This window comes from Apteryx rowi, unplaced genomic scaffold (assembly GCF_003343035.1).
Source record: "Apteryx rowi isolate R43461 unplaced genomic scaffold, aptRow1 scaffold_402, whole genome shotgun sequence".
Classification (NCBI taxonomy): domain Eukaryota; kingdom Metazoa; phylum Chordata; class Aves; order Apterygiformes; family Apterygidae; genus Apteryx; species Apteryx rowi.
This window is the reverse complement of record NW_020450552.1, coordinates 410,412-415,777: the sequence shown is the minus strand read 5'-3', so window position 1 is coordinate 415,777 and position 5,366 is coordinate 410,412. Positions and strand designations below refer to the sequence as shown.

The window sequence follows — 5,366 nt, the reverse complement described above, 5'->3', positions numbered from 1 at the left end:
CCCCCCCGCCGCCCCGGCCCGGCACGGCCCGGCACGGCACGGCCGCTCTTTCCCAGCACAGCCCCAGCACCGTCCCAAACTATCCCAGCACAGCCCCAGCACCGACTGTCCCAGCATTGTCCCAAACTATTCCAGCACAGTCCCAAACTGTCCCAAACTGTCCCAGCACAGTCCCAGCACCGTCCCAAACTGTCCCAGCACTGTCCCAAACTATTCCAGCACAGTCCCAGACTGTCCCAGCACAGTCCCAGACTGTCACAAACTATCCCAGCACAGTCCCAGACTGCCCCAGCGCTGTCCCAGCCTGTCCCAGCGCTGTCCCAGCCTGTCCCAGCTGCTCTGCGGTAGCCCTCTGCCTCCGGCGCGTCCCCCGGGTTTCCCGAGGGAGAGGCTGCCCCCTGCACCAGCCAGGCCGACCCAAGCACGAGGGCTCGGGGAGCGCAGCGGCTGGCCGTGCCTGTCCGAGCGCCCCGGAGGGGTTAATCGCGCCGCAGGACAGCTCCGGCCGCTGCCACAGAGGCACGAACCATTTGCCTTCTCTGCTAAGGAGACAGGCAGCGGGGGCTCTGCCGAAGGTGACCCACAAGTTGTTTTGCAGCTCAGATGTACTGCTTGCAGTGTTACCATTTAACGGGAAACTCCAACTATGTTTCAGCTCTCCCAGGAAAGTGGAGCATGGACAAATCTGCAGCTCCGGGGTGTCAAGTTTGCGGGAAATGGCCGAACACAAGTTTCTTCTTGCATTTCCCTCCCAGAAAAAGCTGAACCCGGGAGATAAATGACTGCTTCGTGGTAAATACTGACCAACAGCAGCAGCTGGAGACGAATCAGCAGAACACCAGTATTTTAACTGCAGCCTTTGGAGGAGAGGGGGAGAAAAGGGAAATCTCCGAGCCGCCGCAGCCGCCTGCGCGCCCACTGGTTTCACTGGTTCGAGCGTCTGCGAGGAAAAGATAAGAGGCTGGTGCAAAACAAAGGGAAAAAAAAGGCAATCAAAAACTGAGCAGCACTAATTACTTAAAAGTAGGCGCGACTCCGCAAAACTGCTGACGGCAGCTGGGCGCCGGGCTGCCGCGAAGGAGCGCCGCCGGCGCACGTGGCCGAGGCGGCGGCGAGGCGAGCCCTGCCCGAGCGCCGCTCCTTCCCCGGCAGCCGCGGGGACGCAGGTAGGCGAAGGCGAAGGCGAAGGCGAAGGCGAAGGCGAAGGCGAAGGCGAAGGCGAGCGAGGCGGCGGCCGGGAGCGCCGGGGCGCGGCTCAGCCCCGCCGGCCCCGCGGAGCGGAGCGGAGCGCGGAGCGCGGCTCAGCCCGCCCGCGGCGGCGCTTCGCGGCGCTGCGGCTCCCTCCGCGGCGGGCGGGCGGGCGGGCGGGCGGCGGCTCCGCGGCAGCGATTCACTGCAGGAGAGGCGGTAGGTAACTGGCAGCTCGCCGGCTCTCGAAGCACCGGTGATCAAAAATGAAAGTGGGAAATACTCCCCAAACCCAAACGCGCTGGCTTCCGCGGAGCGGGACGAAAATGACTGCAGTTATCGACGAGATCCTGAAAGCTATACTTGCTTTTCAAGGAGTCAGAAATTACTTCGCGCGTTGGTGCCACTATCGTTTCTGTCTTTATATAAATGCCCAAGACACCAGAAAGTTTCTGTTGGAGAAATTTTAACATTTTACAGTAACTGCTCATTTTCCCGGAAGCCAAAACTAGCCTGGGAAGCAGATCTGCAGACACACACTGCGAGCAGCTCTCGACTCCGCTTCGCCTGATGAAGTTTAGTGTGGAAAAGGCTTCGCCGCCAGGACCCCTCTTTCGCACCCGATCCTGCTACAGTTTCCCTGTTAACTTGCCGTGGAGCAGAATAGGGCCCCTGATGAGCACTCCTGCCTCGCTGCCCAATGCTCGCTCTCTCACCTGTACAAGTACATAACCGAGAAGAAGAAATCACCTACGTCAATTTCAAAAGCCGGCTATACTTAAAAAAACAGTTGTTGTTTTTTTACAGTGATAGTCCAGCCTTTTCTGACCCGCTGAACTTTTTTGCTTAATTGTACCGTTTGACTTTCTGCTAAAAGGAGGTAATTCTTCGCTTCTTTTTATGTGTTGAATAACTCTGTATGTGCCGGAAGAAATAAAAGTATCAGCAGACACCCAAGATCCCGAGCATTTGCACTTGCTATTTATAATGAGGRGATTTTAAATCGCTTAATTTAATTATGCCATGACAGCAACGTAACGTAGTCATCTGTAGAGCTGAGCCTGCCTGAAGAGCCAGGGGAACTTACGCCGAGATCTACGCCAGGTTTCACAAGAGGCTAAAGAGGCCGGTAGCCCCGGTGCCACTGGGGGGGGCGAGAGGGGGAGCGGGGGGGGCACAAAATTACGCGCTTGGGGACATCTCCAAGTAACGGGGTGTCCGAAAACAGGACGTTCAGCAACCTGACAGCGAGGGGATGAGCTGGATGTTGAGCCCGCCAGGAAAGCGAGCTGGCACACGCGGATTTGGTTGTTGCCACCAGCCAAGTGTTTGGACCGGGGAACGCAGAGGGGCGACAAGCAGCCTGGGCGGCGGGCGACACGCGCAGCCGGGCCCGGGCTGCCCCGTMCCCCGCCCTGCGCGGCCCCGGGGCCACCGGGGCACTGCACAAACGGCACCCCTGCTCTTGGCCACGGCTCTGAAGTAATTAAAATAATAATAATAACAACAACAACAAAAGAAAAAGCAACAGGAAAAGACAAGTCGTCGTTGGGAAACCGCTATCCAAAACCCAAGTTATTGTATTCCTTTTGCTAAGAGTTGTCGTTATTTGCTGTATATATCCTCCCTCCAGTCAATCGTGATGGGCACGTTTTAAAGCCTCCACTAATTTACACAGAACAAAGACTAGGACTGACACTTTCCAGTTGCACTAGGGAGAAAAAAAAAACTCAATTAAAAATAACGATTTTCTTCCTGGACAGCTACCAATGTTTTGCCCTTACCTTCCCGGGATTTTCATTTAACCTCTCTAATACCCTGAAAGGCTCTAATCATTTTGCATACATTGTATCATACCTTTTCATTCCTGCAATACAGAACAGTACCGGGCTGACCACAGACTGCTCAAATAGCTACTTTGCTCAGTAAAAAAAAGAAAGAAAGTAAAAGAAAAAAGGCAATGAGGTGCACGGGGTTAATTAAATCATGCAGAGATTCAGTTGTATGAGCAAAAATCAGCCAGTCTTTAACAACCTGGTAGCACATGCTGGATATGTACAACGATGTCTGAAATAATAATTACGAAATTACGAAGCTCTAGATAGACAAAAAGTTTCCAGACCATACCAAAAAAAAAAAAAAAAAACTCGGCAGAACTGACTCGTGTTAACCGAGGCTGCTGATCCTTCAGCTTCCCCTTGACTCGCAGATCACGTCCATTTCCTCCACAGGTTTCCCAAAACCTCGCTTTTGGAGCTCATTCTGCGGGCTCGGCTGCACGGAAAGCAGGGCAGCGATCCGGGGGAGCGGAGGGGGCTCGAGTGCCGGCCCTCGCCCCCCGCCGAGGCTCTCCAGCCCCTGCCGAGGGTTTTCCAGCGCGGAGCAGAGGCAGGTCCCCGTGTCCCGCCGTGCCCGGCTCCCCCAGGGGCTGCGTTTCCCGAGGAGACCTCGGGGCTCCCGGCAAACTCCCGTCTCTAGGCGAGGGAAACGCCGAGGAGCGCAGCGGGATCCCGGAGTCCCTCCTATTTTGCTGGAAACGGAGAGACACCGGTTCAGGCTTTGCTGGCACCGGCGCTGCGAGGACCCTTCCCGCTGCCTCTCACCCCCTCCCTCAAGCTCTTCTCCTCCTCAAATAAACCTGCTCTTTTTCCAAGCGCAAGCCGTCCCCGCAATACCTCCTCAGCCGCCCTTGACATTTGGAGCTTGTGAAAAAAGCAGAGGTCTGAAGCTGTGGTTGTCACCCGTTAACTTTCCGTGACACCACGGGGGAATTTTTATTTCTCTGAAAATCGCGCAGACGAACCCATTTACTTTATTTGGTGATCGCTGGCAAAACCTGCGCAGCACATAACCGAGGCTGGATGTGCGAGCGTGGTTTATCTCCATCATGAGACAGTGGGGATATCCCTCTAATCTGGCTGCGATCTCATCTGTTAGATAAGGCATGCGCTGGGAAAGGGGGCTTGGAAACGTGCCATTTCCCCACCAAAAAACATCCCTTCCCCGGTCCCCGAAGTCAGAATTGACATTTTCCTATTCTCCTCGCTGCTTAGGTACATATGGAGCTGCTTTCGATTGCTATCTAAAAAGCTCGCTGATTTCGTAAGAAGGGAGACTGAAATATAACCATTTCAGGAAACACAGAGCTGCTAAAAGTTATTAGTAAAGAGTATCAAATCAAATCCCCATCACGGTTGTGAAAGGACTTTTCAAAAAAGGAAAGTAAATTGAATTCGATCTCTCTGTCCCATTTTTTAATCTGGAAAGTTACTGTACTTCGCCAACAAAATCCTAAAAGTTTACAAAAAAAAATCAATAAAAAAACACTTTGGAGTGGTGTGCAAACACGGTAAACGCCTGACCGGAAGATCCAGGCATCTGGAACTGAAATTTGTCGTTTCTATCTGACTGCTGGTGTCAACGGCATGTTGATAAACAATAACTGAGAATTGAGGGGGAGCAGCAGGGGGCAAGGGGGGGGCAGAAAGCTCTTCTTTCCCAAAGGCGGAGTTTTTGAGGTCATTTCAGCTAGACTCTTTCGTCATTTTGAATATAAAAGTAAGCTGAATGGCTGATTTCCTTAGTCACTCGCCTGACTCGGATGATGCAGTAACATCGCGTATAGATTACTTTAATCGAGAGGTCAAAGCATTCTTGTTCTGCCCCTGATGTCCGGCTGTGCTTTTAATAAAAGGTCAGTGTAACTGTCCGAGCTCGCTGCAAACCGRATTAAACTATAAACCTTGAGAATATGGACATTTGGAACATAACCGTCTCTACGTTTGTATTTTATTACAGAAAGAATACTGAAGGCTGTTTGGTAAGCAAACACTTTTTGAGAGGAACTTCAGAGTTTCCTTATCTGTCTTAAGAGGAAAACAGTATGCACTGTGTAGTAACTTTTCCCTATAAGGCATCTACTATCCGGTGTAGTAAACAATCGGTGTCCCTTCCGAAAATGAAGGACGGTTCTTCCACCGGCCTCTTAAAAACTTGGGAAAAAACTTCTGCTCTGCTTAAATCAGCTTTCCCCCTCCCGGATCGGCTAGCAAAGTAACACCGAAGCAGGCAGCCCGCGCTGCTTCTTCTGCCTGTCCGAAAGCCCGCAGAACCAGCGGCACTCTCGCCCGCAGAAGTGAAACCGTGCGGATGGAGCCGCGCTGCTGCGTGCGCGGGGG

General features: G+C 53.1%; 3 long non-coding RNA genes across 3 annotated transcripts in view; 2 read left to right on the top strand and 1 right to left on the bottom strand.

The window, feature by feature from the left end:
• Nucleotides 1-2,147, top strand: part of LOC112970714 — a 39,724-nt gene extending 37,577 nt beyond the window's left edge. The window contains exons 5-6 of the long non-coding RNA XR_003255132.1: nucleotides 656-1,166; nucleotides 1,669-2,147. This is a non-coding gene — a long non-coding RNA (uncharacterized LOC112970714). The remainder of the gene's footprint in view (nucleotides 1-655; nucleotides 1,167-1,668) is intronic.
• Nucleotides 1-5,366, bottom strand: part of LOC112970716 — a 30,924-nt gene that overhangs the window by 23,867 nt on the left and 1,691 nt on the right. The window lies entirely within an intron of this gene.
• Nucleotides 4,102-5,366, top strand: part of LOC112970713 — a 2,187-nt gene continuing 922 nt past the window's right edge. Inside the window, exons 1-2 of the long non-coding RNA XR_003255131.1 lie at nucleotides 4,102-4,882; nucleotides 4,987-5,008. This is a non-coding gene — a long non-coding RNA (uncharacterized LOC112970713). The remainder of the gene's footprint in view (nucleotides 4,883-4,986; nucleotides 5,009-5,366) is intronic.